Genomic DNA, 16,077 nt, shown 5'->3' on the forward strand with positions numbered 1-16,077 from the left:
AGCAGAAACAGCCAATCCTTGTAAGAGGAATGAAACTTTCAACATTTACAGTCTGAAGCAGGCTGTAAAACCAGGGGCACCTATCTCCCATTCCTGGTCAATATTAATATTGCACTTCCCCTGGACATTTACATGTAGAAGAAGATACATGCAGTTGTCTGTATTTTTTGTATTTGGACAAGTGGACTCCTACCAGTATTTTCAGAGCTGCCAAGGCAACAAGTTCCTACCAGCTTTACCACCCTGTGAGATACTCAGTCATGAACAACCCTCCACTGCCTAAGCACACTTCTCCAGTAGTGCAGTTACTTTTGCCAGCCTGAACCTTTGCACTCAGGTTAACTGGGAGTAAAACAGTTTAATACTGGGCCACTTGGCACCATCATCCTTCATGTTGGAGAGACCATGTGTGGGATGGAGAGGTTGGGCTGACAGGGGAGAGCAGTGGAGCAGGCAGGGGATTAAGGGGGAAGAAGCAGCTCCAGCAGTAGCAAAGGAGCATCTCTCACTGTATCACTCCACCACCCCCAGCCTTTGGTCCCATCCAGATTTTGTCACATGCTAATGCTATGCTTTACACAGGCAATTTTGTGAACAAGACTTAGCAGGCTTACAAGCAATACCTCTTTCTGTAAGGCTTTTTTTGTCTGAACTCAGATCATGGCTCTCATCCTGCTCAAAGACGTGTGACAGCACAACTGAGAGGAGGACACTCTGGCATGGGAGTGGGAACAAGTGGCTGGGGAGGACAGGGAGGAATCCCTTAATCCAAAACTGCTAATTAAGCCCCTGTGCATTTAAATCACAGCTTCAAACCTGGACTCTACTGAACCCCAGCGTCTCTTTGGGGAGAGCATGGGAAAATGCCTAGCACTCCCAGAGATGCATGTTGGAGACAAACTTTCTGGCATTACATTGAAAATAACAGTTCGGTTTTTCTTCTCGTCCAGCACTGTCCCATAGTGGAGGAAGAGAAGAACAGCCACCAAGAAATACAGTCAACTGCTAATGCAGATGGGACTCCAGAAAGCAGTTTTCTACCCTACAAGAAAAGGGAAGCTCATTTAGACATGGAAGGGCAGCTACCTGCCAGGATCTAATTTTATGAACACTTGTTATTCTTAAGAAGATAGCCAGCCTTCAAAAGTCACAATATTTAACAACACCTTCTACAAATGTATTAAGGCTGGTAGCTCTGTGAATATCACTTCCCTTTTTTGCTCCATTTTTATCACCTGCCTCTTTATTAAAGAGGGCTGTAGTCAGGGGCAGTTGTCTTTTTGGTGGTTGGAGCTTTAATGTCTTGATGGACATTAAAATGTCTATAAAATTACTCCCAAACAGGTGCCAAGCGTGTGAGACACTAACCCCAACGCAACAGCATTTGCCTGGAAGGGGAGGTGACGAGGAGCCTGTGAGGAGCCAAGTCTCAGGCAAGAATCATGGCCCGAAGATGTGCTGATACCACAGTTTGTGGAGGGATTGTTTTGATGTTTTTCAAAGGCTTATTTACTGTACTATTTGTGCTAGTCCCGCAGTCAGTTCAGCCTTCTCTCTTTTTTTTTTTTTTTTTTTTTTTTTTTTTTTTTGCAACTAGATACTGCAAAATTATGGAGTAGGCTACTCCTGGACAAGCTATAAACTATTAATCCTGCAGATCTGACTGAGAGAAAAAATGCTGCAGAGGGCAGACAGCACAGGATCTGCTTAAACCGGGCCAGCATAACCCAGTTAAGAACATGGATGCCATTTGGAGGCCAGTCAGCAACATTGCTCCTGCTACCACCAGGTGCACTTGAAAATGAGCTTTATACACAGGAATAACACCAGCAGCCTGATGCGAAACACGCAAGCCAGCTTCCTAGGGTTGACGTGGCTGAAAGAGTCACAGCAGCGTAAAGGAAGGAAACATGGGTAGAACAACATTTTTAGCAGTAGTAACACAAAGGACATTGAGCAGGTAGCTGTCACCACAGCATCCTTAAGATGCAATAAACTGTACTGAATTTCAGCTCTGTACACGTTCACAAGATGAACGTTGCTACGTTCTTCATGCAAGACTCTTCAGAAGGAAACTCACAGCACTTGTTGGTTTTTAAAGAGGTATCAGAAAAATATTAGTAATTTTCAAGAGTTATTTATCTTTAAATAGACATTAGAAAAGACGGAAGTGATGGCTGGGTTACAATCTACATATACATCTATTTTTATTTTTTTTTTTACTCCATAATGTTCAATAAAGAGCTTATGGTCCACCCTGTGCTCTGCCAAAACATTCTGTTAAGTCTGACTTTGGTTTTAGCCTGATGGTAGGTAACACTCCTGCCACAGAGAAACTGTAACCTTTGAGAATGAAGAGCTCTTGTCTAGAATTACGGTTGCTGTAGACAGAAAGTGAAAGCAATGGCATGTAAGGCATTAAATCTGAACAGTTCGAGATGTTCTCTTCCCTTCAGTTTCACTGCCTCTGACAGCATCTGGATAACTGAAAAGGCACAAAGGTTATTCCAAAACCACAAGCTACTCTATGCCTACGTCACAGATTAAAAAAAAAACAAAAACAAAACAAAAACCAAAACTAAACAGATTTCTATGGCAGTAAAAAAAAAAAAAATCTGAAAAAGCAATTATTCTCTCCCCATTACAAAGTCCCCAGCTAAAAGATTTGCTAGTATATGGAAATGTTGTTACTGGTTGTGGATAGGTTACAGAGATAAGATACTTCAATGTGCATTTGTGAAGCAGGTTATAGCCTTTCCCCAGAGCTGTGAAAAAACTTCTGTTTCTCAGAGGACTTGTGCAGAATATTGCATGATAACTATTTCTCTTTTCTCTGCAAATAAAAACCTGACTTTTTTTTTTTTTTTAAAGTTACCTTATACTTGTGCTTTGCTGATAAACTTCTAAATGCCTTTGTTTGCTAACGCTGATGCGGTTAAGAAAAGCATCAATCGCCCTGTGTGACCAAACAGATATGCTGAAATGAGACCATATGCTAATTTTAGGATTCAGAGAACTGGGTTCTGTATTTGTCCCTGTGCCAAGACTGTTACAGGATAGATAGACATGATCTTATTTTAAGGAACAGTACTTGCAGCAAAATTCTGTCCCTTGGTCACAGCTCTGAATTTGCCTTCATATAGGATTTTGCATATAGGACCTCCTTTTTCAACTATTCCATTGTGGATGCCCATTTCAAAGTGCATGTTTAACCATGAGCAAAGCCTTACTTGGAAGTCAAGCTCAACAGAGGCATACAGACTTTTCCCAGATAGGAAAACTTTCTAGCTTCACCTGCTCAGAAATACTTCAGAAATGTGATATTGACACTGAAATACAGACAACTGAACTACAGTTTACTCAGCTGCTCTGATTGCAGACACCTGAAATCCCCCTGCCCATAGCCCATGGGGAGACTGGGTGCATTTCACATTTCACACCCACTCTGCCTGGTGTGTTTCCCATCTGCCACGAGGAGGAGAATCTTATCACCGATGTTGCAGAAGCAGAAATAACACACCTTTTCATCATAACCCCAAATTATGCAAATATCTGTATCATTTTTTGAACCAACAGCAGAATATGTAATTAAAATAGGATTAGTGAACAAGGAAAAGTGAGCATTGCCCTTTTCAGAGGTTGAAGGGTTAAGAGTTGACAAAATCCTGAAGCTCTTGGCATTGAAAACATACAGAGCAAGAAAACACATAAAACCTGAGACGAAATTTTCTGGATGCATGGATATTTAGACAGCAAAACCTACCCTCTCTGGTCTTCTAATTCCATGTAAAAGTGCCTCTTTTGTTCCCTAGGAATACTCAGTCAGTGATGCCCTGTTGAACAAGGAGGGACAGGGTAAACATCACAACTGCTGGTGGATCTTCTTATCACTAAGCACTTCTTGCCTTGTGCTCTCTTAAAGCACACCCCATGGCCCACTGCTCCACAGACCCACCTCCTGTGTTGGCTGTGCTCCTGATCCACACTGTAGCAACAGCAGTATTTTTCCTGCTCCTTCCTAACACTTTGGTGACAGCAGCAAAGATGCCATGAGCATGCTATATCCCTCTTGTCCACCACCAAGAAAAATAATTCACTGTGGGCAGGAAAGGTGGTGTCTTATTTGCTCAGGTGCCTGCAGGAAGGTGGAAGGACCATCAAGACAGACCATAAAGCCAAGAACTGGAGAGGAAGCAGGGTGGGAAGGCGCAGGTCCCGGGCGGACTGTTACAAAGCACAGCCTGGCCATTGGGAAGAACCTATACAGGCAACTAAAAAGCAGTACTTCATCTTCTTCTCTAGGCTCCCAAACCAAACATGGCAAGGCTACAACAGAACCATGGGTGGCAAGGGGAAAGCTCTGTGGAGTGGTGAAACACCTGGGAACATAGCTTGCTGTGCTACGAATTCAAACTAGCAACAACTACCCAATCTCCCAAGCCCCAGCTTGCCAGAGTCAGGTCGTGTCCACCTCAGGCAGTAGGGAGGCACAAAGCAGATGGAGGAGGAGGGAAGCATTCAGCAATCCCTCCACTCTTGCTGCTGTACCCAAGAAAGGCATATAAAGGTACAAGAAAGAAAAGCCTTGCATCCTCAAGGGACAGAGGGCAAAAACCACACCAATCAACCCAACATTCCCTGCAAAAAAAAAAACAAAACAACAAAACCTGAACAGCACAAAGGCAGCAAATACCTCAAACATGTCTTGAAATCCTCATTACAGACTGCATGACAAACACGTCCAAGAAAACGTACAATAGGAACTCATACCGTATATAGAATGTGTTTCATCAGTCCAATAGCATTTCTGTTCCACCCAAAGGGTGTTAACATGCCCTGGCTGGGATTCAGACATTACACATCAAAACAGACTCTTCCCTTTAGTTTCCATGCAAAGCTTATTCTCCCTCAGCAGCAAAGACATGAGTTGTTACTTTGCAGTGATTTCAGGCATCATTAAAGGTAGCCCTTGGATTTGCAGACTAGGAGTACATTGAAGAAGAACCAGTTTATTTTAATACAACAGAAACAAAAGGCTGTTATTTGCTTCCAGACTTAGGTGTAATGAAACAATGCTTCAGAATCTCAATACCTATAAAATAATTTCCCTTGCATTGGCTCCTGTGTTGAACATTATCATGACACTTTAACAACACAGTGTCTGTGGCTAGGCCCATTCACTTCTCTGGCATTGCAGAGATTCACATGGGCTGGGAACTTGGCCCAGGCTTCTAATAGATTGTTTAAAGATAATCTCAGCAGTATCCTTGCCATGACAATCATCGCGCGCACATCAATGTCAGCAAATCTGGTGACAAAACAAAATGACTGACTTACTTTCAGCTTTGAAGGACTACTTTACTTCCTGTGGCTTTCTTTCCTGAGTTTCTCAGGTCTTGCTTGGAGCAAAGATGGAAATGCCAGGTTCTGGTGGCATCAGAATGACAATGGGTCTATGCAAGTCACAGTCAACAGTATGTAATTACAAAAAACTCTGCCACCTCCTCCACAAGGCTGAAAAACAGCCAGAACTTTGACCTGATTTATTTCCTTTTTAAGCTTTGTGCTGCATCTGAGGATTGATCAAGATTTGCATTCAGAGTCTGGGATGTCTAACTATTTTTCCCCAAAAAGCTGCCTAGAAGAGAGATGGTGACTTTTCAGTAGCAGAGCTGTACTTTACTCAGATGAGTTTGGGAAGGACTTGTTTACAACAAGAACACTACTGGCATCGTTGTAAGGGAATAATTAACTCCTGTGTTGGGGGGCAGTTATCCCCCAATAAATCAATTTTATTCTGGAATTAAGTGCTCACACACAAATCAGTTCTCAAATACTCACACGTAATAGCTGCTGCTGCTTAGCTGTGCCAGTTGGTATTCACAGAAGCCAACCCCTCTGCATTCTTGGAAGCTGACAGGAAAAGTCAGCATTTGACACCTGATTCATAAAAAAACTTCCAGCCTGGTGAAAACTAGAAAGCTATTAAGGCCCAAACAACTATCAAGAACACTTATCATATTGTTGCAACTCAACAGCAAGTCTCTCCACTGCTCTGTTAGACCAACACCGTCTTATGTGCTCTGCGACGAGGTTTACAGGAGACATCCCTAAAACTTTTAACGAGCATGTCTCCTACATGTCTCCCTCTTGAAAGCAGTGGAAAATAACAAATACAAGAATCTGTAAGATCAGGATCTTAAATCGTAAAAACACTTTTTAAAGCCAGTGCAGACTTCATCTCTGTGTTCTGCCTGGCATTCTTCTGCTTAAGTACAGGGTCAGTGTTTTATAGGGTGCTATATATAAGAAAAGCAGCCATTGTAGAACAAAGGTCTTTAATCTCAGCGTTCCCACACTGGTGGCTTGTGAGGCTCAGGCAGAATTGCCGAGAAGACAATGACATTTTAGAAGCACTCAGAGAGGCAGAAAAATTATTCCAGATAGCTAACACTGAGAAATGTGTTCAAGGAAGAGTTTTCACATTCACCGGCCATGACCTGCACCTGATGTAATCCAGCTTGCTGGGATCGGGCTTGTTTCTCACAGCTACCTTTGTTTGTATAACATACTGTTCTGCAACACACAGCAAAAACTATTTGCACACTACACTAAAGTGCGATTTAATATTTGCTTAAAGCTTTCATTTTATTGTCTGGGCAAGGGCAGTTTCTGCCACTGAGGTTAATAGCTAACCCATGCCTACACTTCTGCTACCCAAACTTCTCATCAATAGTGCAGCTCCCAGAAACTAGAGCAAAAGACACGAACTACTTCTGCCTAACCTCATAACGAACACCAAACACAGCCCTTTTAAGAAAGCAGTTTCTCCTTTGCTAGAGAAGGTATTAAAATATATATATATACGCTATTTCAGATTTGTAAAAAACACTCTCCTGCTTAGTTAGACGTTTGCTTTATACACCACAGCAGGCACAGACTTGGGGGCTGGGATCTTCTGAATCATCCACACTGTGATCTGGAAACATGTCTGTCACATGCACTTATTTACAGTTACAAAAATAGCACCATGAAAGAAGCAGATGTGTGGAGCACAAAAAAAAATAAAATTAATTAGTTACTACAGAGATATTGCTTGAGATTGGTGAATTTAACACAGAAATGTCTTTCTTTTGTGCATATACTTTAAAGGCTTGTGTTTAAAGAGTACTAAGTATTAAAAATGCTTAATACTGATGCTTGTTGAAACAGTATGATGTGATTCTCCTTTTTATAAAAATGCTGTTCTTTCCACTGCCACAGAACATACAGGAACTTCTTAAATCATTTTCATGTTGCAATATGAATAGTTAATGATTGGTTATAAAAAGTGTTCTTCAATTAAACTCTCTGTTGACCACAGACCAGCAGCAATGAGAGAGCCTCAAGTTCTGAACTGCAGCAGCTATTTCTATCTTGGAAGTTTCCTAAAATACCACTGAACTAGAGTGAGACCACTGAACTCATCTTAATTTCTCATCTAAGCCATATAAATACTATTAAACTAAAGAAAGCTAGTCTTCAGCTTCATCAATCTCAAATCTCCAAAACAGTCTTGGCATCCCAAGAATTTAGTTCTGATATGTTCAAATGCAGTGTTTGCAAATGTGTGAGAATTAGACCTCTGGAATTGAAGTATTTCATTTCACCCTTGTCCAGCTTCAGCAGAGCAGCAATTGTCTAAGCTTCTCCTCAACATCCAGCCAATCTTTGTCAATATAGCCCAGGAGCCTATGTCTCTATGTATGAGAAGGATATTAATTTGAGATTCCAAAGCCACCCAATGTTTGGCCATCTTTTGACTAATTCACCAGCTAGTTTTCGAGGTCAAGAAGGACCTTCTAGCTGCTGACTTATCTGTGGAAATGGTGTGAAACCATTTATAGTAATTTAATGTCAACAGCAAAGCTGACATCGGATAACATCTGACCCAGATCTAAGCGGACCTCAAAGGTGGGGGCAGCAAAAAAAAAAAAAAGCCCACAACAAGTTTTATACCTGGTCCTCTTAACAATTCATGGCTCAGCATGAATAAATCTCAAGTGCACCTACCAGCTGAATGACTCGCTTTCATCATACTGGATGTCATCACCTCATCTGTACTTTTTGTATGCATTTGCCACAGCATTTCAAAATGTTACTTCTGTGACCGAAGACACCATTGCTTTTCATACAGTAGGGTCACCACACAGGCCACCAAGCGGGGAAGTGGCACCTGGATAAACCAGGGAGAGCAACTCCAACTCCCTACTGTGTCATCTGCTAAAGAAGTACTGTCATGCAGAAGCCAAATTTACCAGCAGATTAAATAAATAATAAAATCAAAACAATTTTTCATGTTCAGCACTCCTGCTTCTTTGCTCTTATGTTTATTCTTTCATTTTTGCCAACTGGGAAATGAAAACCAATGGAGTCAGTTTCGCTTTTGTTTATATCTGGTTTCAGTTTTATCCTCAAGTTTTGCTTTCATCTTTTTGATGTAACACTGTTGGGATTTCAGATCCTGCAGGAAAGCTTTCAGTAATTTAAAAACATTAGTCTCCTATCCCGCCTTCTTTCCTATTGTGGAACTACTTTCATTTTAGATAAAATTTGTAAGATGCTGTCACAATTTTGGAATGTGTTTCAAGGCAAGGGGTGTTTGATTTTCATTTTACAAATCTGCATGCCACATCCAATTATATTCAGTAGTTTAGTATTTTCTACTGGATTCATCTCTCAGCTGCATTTAAAGCACATGTACATGATTCAATGAAATACCTTATAGGAGCAGCCAGTGCACCAAATGCAGAAAAGCTCACACCACACACCAAATGCATGTTACATATATAGGTATGAAATGAAGACAAAGACCTAAATTCACTGCTACTTGAACTTATTAAAGGATCAATGCACTACCTTGCTTAGCTAAAGCTGTAAGAGGTTTGACTGTAATGCTGTCAAGCAATGCCCAATACTAGCAGGAATACTAAGGTAGACTTTGTCTTCTGTGCACTCATCAAGCCCCTCAAGCCACAGATATCCCTCTGTGTACACATCAGAAAGCCGAACTTAACCACACTTTCAGACTTCCTTGAAACAAAATGTAAGCAATGCTTCCTTCTTTTGTGCTGCATCGTTGTTACGTGTATAAGTCTTTAAATTAAAAAGTACTTTAAATATTTTTACAGCAAAAGGGAAATAATTACACAACATCCACTATCACATGCAGTTCAAACTAAAGGACAAATGTCACAGCTCAACTCCATTGCTAACACCAGGTATGCTGGGGTCTACAAACCAAACCTGTAAAGGTTAGCTGAAAGACCATCAAACCATAATCTGCTCTACTCTTTAAGGTGCAAGAATATAGAAATTATTACTTCCAAGCTCATCTTGAAAGCTAGCAACCCGAATAGCAACAATATATTAAAATAATTTAAAGCTAGAATTCAGTTCTGTACCTTGGGTGAAACAACATGCCACATTCAGGCAGATTTGCTTCTGGATGCCTCTGTTCCAGCTGCAACAAGATAAAACCTCTGCCTTGTACTAAAAACTGCTGTACATTTGTTGCAATCTGTCCCCAAGTAAACAAAGGAGTCAGAAGATGTTCAATATACACAAAGCCGGGCTTGCAGCATACTACAAATTAATAAACCAGACATTACTGCTTACCACTTCTCTCTCTTCTCCCTAGCTCATTCAAAAAACCCACCAATTTTTCATCAACTTTGAAGAAATTGAAAACATATCCAGCACTAACTTGAAGAGCAAGATTTAAAACTGGTTCACAGTCTACCAATAAAAAATGTTTGCTGTACAATATATTAATTATGTTATATACAAAACATCTAATTTTATATTTTTATATATATATATGTAGATAAGTATGTATGTGTATTAACATATATTCAGAAAGTAAACTCTGAACTGTTAACATGCATTCCCTTCAACTAACTGTTAGTATGTGTTAATTGCTGATTCCAGTTTTTCTTACTGGTTATTTTAATCTTAACACAAGAGTTCACACACAGTCAGTACAAGGAAGAACCTTCATATAGTTCCAAGAAAACTCAAGGGGAATTTATTTAATTACAGCGAATTATTTTTTCCATTATGTTATATACACTGCACCCAGAATCTTTTTGGCTTGCTTATTTGTTGTTTTGCTTTTGTGCTTGTGATCTCAAGGGACAAACCAGAAAATGTTTTACACTAATCACAGTTTATAGCACCATAAGCTATAATAAAACCTCTGTAAACACTACCTTATGCTTTATGCCTTCAATATCACAATCATCATAGGCCTTTGAAGAATCAAGCTTCAAAAGCGCAATCTTTACAAACGAGTCACAGAGATAAAAAACACATTTAGTATTACTGCTTTACCTACAAATGGACCATGACTTTCAATGTAAGATCCACAAAATAGAAGTTGAGGTTCTAATTCTGCAAACATCAGAGGACGTCACACCTACGCAACATTAAATGCATACAGGATGCACTTAATGTGACTGTAATTTGTGTGAGGCTAACAAGCCCAGGGTTAACAAGCAAACGTTAAAAAGGAGCACCAGAGAAACTTTTTTTTGCTGTAAGTTTCGTAAGATACATAACAAAGGGCAACACGCAGTGTTGCGTCTCTTACGTTATCTGAAAATGGACCATAGCTTATGGTTCTCAGCAGAGAGGGTTTCTATTTGTGGTTTTCAGTAATAATTCCTGATCAGCATCTGCAGTTAATTCTTTGTGGGCAGTCAGTGCCCAAAATTTGATACTGAACTGTTCTGACTGCTAAGTTGCACAGCAAGTTTCTCTCCCACAGACCACCTCATCACCTGAACCCATGCAAACTCCTGACATACATGCAGTGGCCATGAGCACCACAATTTGCCTATAGCAGGACAAACACCTCCTGTTGTCACATTTATCTTATCTGTACTATTACCTGATCACTTTCTTCATTACACTAAATGACTTTAAAAAACATCCCCACACCCTCTTCAGTTACTTCTTTTCCAAGCTCCTTGCTCTTTCACAAAAGCTCTTTCATACGGTTGATCATCTTTACTGCCCTTCTCTGTAGCTCATCAACTTTCACTACATCCTTTTTAGAGATGTGGAAACAAAAATTGTTAAAAGTATTCAGGAGAGTGGAGTGACACAGTGGCATGATGGTGCTTTTGATTTATTTTTTTACTCCTTCCTAATAATTCCTAACCTGCTCCCTCTTTTCTTAGCCACTTCTGGGCACAGAGCTTATTTTTTCACAGGATTACCTGTGTTGTATCGTCTTGGGCTGAATAAAAAGGCAGTTCAAGCATTATTCCTGTGTACTGAAAGTTAAGATTGCATTCCCTTCCATTAACATTACACTTCCACTGGTCTGTACTGAATTTCCCTTCCAAAACTTTTATCTGGACTTTCAAGACAAGATTGTTCTGCAGTCTTTGCAATCCTTTGGGATTTTGATATTCCAAATGAGTTAATAAAACCAATACATTTGTCATTTCAACACCTATTCCTTCCTCCCTCCACTGAATGGCATAGACCATGGGACTCAGAGCAACCTGTCCCCACTTTGAAACTCAACCTGCTTTAAGAAGGACTGGATCAACCAGACCTCAGCAATGCCTTTAGAGAACTCCAGAAGACTCATGACGCACAACTCCTCCTCAACAAAAGGCAGCCCCAGCCTTTGTCAAGGTATCACCTTTATACCTGTGTTCACTAATCCCATTCACTAATCACTGGCAAACAAACAAGTAAGCAAAAATTACAACTCTCAAGTATTCAATCTCCCTAGAAACCTTGAAAAACTGACAGCTCATCTGTCACCTTCTATTCCTGGAGCACCAAGGCAAGCCTATGCCACAAATTAGGCACAACATGCAGTGTATCAGCAATTTAATGTTTTAAACTTCTTCCACACTCTTCAGCAAGTATCACCTCCTGCCATCTACTTCATCCTTCTTGATGGTTCATTCTGATACCCTTTCTTACAGACACTTCAGTCTGGGAGATATCCTCTGATGCTCCCTCCTTAAAAAAAGAAAAAGCCTCTTGCAAGGGCATCTCCTTAAACTCTTCCTCAGTGAAGCAAGGCTCAAAGAATTTGTTTCACTCTTCTGCAATGACTTTATCTTCCTTGGGCACTCCTTCCTTCCACACATGGATCACTTAGCAGCAGCCTTCCTGCTTTTGATGCATTTCAAAGAGGATTTAGTAATTGTTTTCAAACCTTTTAGCAACTTGTTCCATGACTCGTTTTGGCCTACGTTATTGTGTTTAACACAGATTTTAAGTTCTTTTCCACCTTTCCCATTTGGAGACAAAGCTCTAACTTTTGAAGTATCTTGTGGCTTCTCCAGAGCTTCTTTATTTTGCTTGTCAGCCTGCTCAGCTTTTTTGTTATTTGTGACAGACGTCATGCAATTGCTCTGAGTCTTTAGTATCTTTGAAGAAGTACATGCCACCTGTGAGTATTTTACACTTTTGGCTGCCTCTCACCATTTTACTAACTTTTTCCTTGCTATATTAAGATTTACTGTGGAAAATTAAACACTGCCACAACAGCCCTTGGCTTTACTCCTTCTGAAGCAACACTGAGTCTAAGTACATTATGATCACTGTGACATCACAGCTCAGTGGCATTTTTAACATAAAATTCTGAACTTAATTCTTGCTGGCCTGGACCTTGTCTGGAGTTGCTACACACATAGTACCTTTACCAGCTACACCCAGGAAGCAGGGTTTTTTGGCACCTAAAAATGTCGTACCTGGGCAAATTTAATGTTGGTGGAGCATGACATAATATACATGGGGGCAGCTGAAGCCTGCCATTATCATCCTATTTCCTACTTTTGTAGCTTCTCTGCTCTCCCTTAACATGACACTTGTTGTGAACAACTTGGTTGGGCAAACAGTCACACAGCCTGTATCTCTAATCCTCCTATAGGGGCATAGCAAATAAATTAATGAGATGCTGTGTTACTTCCCAAAACAGGTATTTCCTGTTTAACAAAGAGTATCCCACTTCATGCACGTGCAAGCCACTCCATCCTCTCTATGCCATCTGTAGCCTGGCTCTACAATATCTAAGCTTCCACAAAGTTTTCAATGCTCCAAATATTATATCATGAAGATGTTTTAATACTCATTTTAATACTCATTATTCTAATGTAGACATTTTCTATTCCAAAAATACTTCCATTTCCTCTTGAATCTTACCTCTTTTTTTTTCTGAATCATTTCCTCAATTGTGCATTAAGACTCTAACTTCACCTGGTACCACATATCAAAGACCTCCAAACAATGGAGACTGGGGTCTTTAACCCCCCCTTCTGAACAGCCTGAATGTTACTTCTCATACCACTTAACTACCCCTTTCCACATAACATGACCTGTGATGAACAGCTCTTTTCAAGAGACTTGACATCTTCTGAAATGTGTCACTTTTGCAGTCAGCACGTAACTGGGTGGTACCGCAAAGATATGTGTCAAATATAATGGCTGACCTCTCTGGTCTGCCGACCTGCTGGGACCCCCAGCCTCAGAGGGGTAACACTGCAATCAGCAGACTGACACCTCTCTGCCCCTGCACCTAGCTGAAGAACTGCAGCATGGCACACAACCGTGATAAAAGTGATAGCTACCATGTCAAAGGAGCTGAGGTCCTCAGACCTTCCACTACTGTCTACCAGTGGAAAGGAACTGCTGCACACAAGGGCCACCTGAAGTAACTCTCCTGTTGGATGTTACCAAGAGAGGCCAGAGAAGCACACTGATGTCTCCAGAGCGGCTTGTGGCATGGAAAGATTGTGATTTAGAGGGAAACCATCTGCCTCTCAGACCAATTTTGCTACTTTTATCATTCTGTCACCATTTCTGTATTAGGGTGAATTTAAATGTCGCTGTTCCACTCAACTCTCTTTTTATGGTACTAAAGCAGGCATTCCACAAAGTTTATTATATGCAAACCCATTAAGACTTAAATAAAATAACTATAAATTTAAACACGCCATATTCCATCTCCAGGAACTGAGGCTGTAGATTACAACTGCTCAAACGTTCAAGAGACTGCTGTCTGCAAGATCTTAGCACAGTAAGCTGTGCTATAAATTATAACCATACACTAACTGGGAGCAAAGTTCTGTACTCTGAAATTCTTTTATCTGAGCTCTGTGTCTAAATAAGTAAGCCCAAGCACTCTGCAGTTTAGGTGCTCACACTAAACAAAATGGGAATTAAAGACCTAAATATCTCTGGGAACCTAGACTGAAGGATCCATTTCTTCAAGCACTTGCAACTTTGACCACAGACCTTGGCAGACACTTGGAACTTGACCTTCTGTGCTACACACAAACAAATCCCCCGTTGACAAACTGTCTCGGGGGGAAGACGTCCAAGGCTTGGTGTGGAGCACAAGGCTCTGCAACCAGCCACGCAAGAAGCTGCGGCAGCGCTGCCCATACCCACAAGAGGTTATCCTTGAAACAAACAGGAGGCAGAGCGTGTTTCAAGGCTGTTAAGCGTGCAAACGATGCACTTGTTAACGCTGGATTCACTCAGATCACATAGTCAGGGGAGGGGAAGAAAAAGCAACGAACAGAAACGCTTGCTTTCTAGAGAGGTGTTTAAGACACAGACACAGCGGCGGAAAGGCCTGCTGCACAGGGCCGAGGAAACACCCCCGCCCCTCAGCGGCCTGCCCTGTGTGCGGCACTCCGCGGGACTTCCGCCTTCCGCCGCTCCCACAGCCCACCCGCCGCGGCCTAACGGCTCCTCAGGCCCTGCTCCGTCCCGCCGCGCCAACCCCTCCGCCCCCCGCGCCGCCGGTGCCCGGCCCCCCGGCACACCCGGGCAGGCCCCCGGCACACCCGGGCACACCCGGGCACACCGGGGCACACCCGGGCACACCGGGGCAGGCCCCGCCGGCCGCCACGGGGCACAGCACCCGCCGCAGGGCCCGGCCCGGGCCAGGGCCCCGCCCCCGCTTGTGTAACGGACCCTCGGCGGGGCGGGGGGGCGGGGCCCACCGGAGGCCACGCCCCCGCCGCCCCTCCCCCGCCCTCGCGGCCCCGGGCAGCGCGCGGGCAGCCCCCCCCCCCCCCCCCCCCCCCTCCCGCCCCGCGACCCCCGCCCCGCAACCCCCCCCCGCCCGCCCCGCCTCACCGGGGGGACCCGCAACCTCCCGGCCTGCGACAAGTGCGGGGCCGCCGGCCCGCGGCCCGGCCCTCCCCATCCACCGCCCCCGCCTTTGTCTGCGCTCCCCCCCGGGAGGCGGCGGGCACCGCGCCCCCTCCCCCGCCGCCGCCCCGCCGCGCTCTGCCCCCGCCCGCACCCCCGGGCCCCTGCCCGGCGCGGCGGCGGGACCGGGCCGGGCTCGGCCGCTGCAGCCCGACCTTTTGTTTTTGAAGCGATGCGCATCTCTCCCCGAGCCCCGCCGCAGAACACGGCGGCAGTGCGGGCAGGAATTACAGTAACGTTATTTTTTTTTAACCTAAAACAATGGAGAAAAAAAAATAATAAAATTACCTTTCCTGCCCGTTTTCGCAGCCCTTATATAATTCCTCAAGGTTACCGCCGTTGCCAGGGGACGCGAAATGGAAATGAAAACAGGCGCTGAATAATCGCGGGAGTAAAACTAAAAGTTCACTGCCTCCGCCCGGGCGCAGAAAGGTCCAGATCGAAAGCAAAACAAGGAGAGGAAGCGGCGCGGCCGCCGGCGCTTGGAAATCCCCCCGCCTCTCCGCCGGGCCGGGCCGGCCGCGCAGGCGGCGGGGGCAGGGCTGCGGCGCCGGGCGCGGAAGCGCGCTGAGCCCGTCATCGCCGCGGCGGAGCGGCACGGCCTGCCCCCGCACGGCACGGCCTGCCCCCGCACGGCACGGCCTGCCCCCGCACGGCCAGACCCTGCCCCTGCCCCGCCAGCCCCCTGCCCCCCGCCCGGCTCGGCGCCGCTTGGCCCCGGAGCCCCTTCCTCCCCCGGCGCTCCTGCTAGGGCCGCCGCTACAGGGCCAGCGGCTGCCGCAGCACAGGAGCATCGAATGGTTTGGGTTGGCAGGGACCACCTTAACCATCGTCTGGTTCCAGCCC

General features: G+C 43.9%; 1 protein-coding gene across 3 annotated transcripts in view; it reads right to left on the reverse strand.

The window, feature by feature from the left end:
* Positions 1–15,802, reverse strand: part of IRF2 (interferon regulatory factor 2) — a 42,625-nt gene extending 26,823 nt beyond the window's left edge. Inside the window, exons 1-2 of one of the 3 annotated variants that reach the window (XM_051620061.1) lie at positions 15,520–15,802; positions 3,764–3,833 (exon numbers count right to left, since the gene is read on the reverse strand). The gene's annotated coding sequence lies outside the window, so the exon portion shown is untranslated. Of the gene's footprint in view, positions 1–3,763; positions 3,834–9,443; positions 9,527–15,519 lie in introns of those variants that run through there. The other 2 variants (XM_051620060.1, XM_051620062.1) reach the window with 2 other exon arrangements.
* Between the last annotated feature and the right edge of the window lie 275 nt (positions 15,803–16,077).

This window comes from Apus apus, chromosome 4, assembly GCF_020740795.1.
Source record: "Apus apus isolate bApuApu2 chromosome 4, bApuApu2.pri.cur, whole genome shotgun sequence".
NCBI lineage: Eukaryota > Metazoa > Chordata > Aves > Apodiformes > Apodidae > Apus > Apus apus.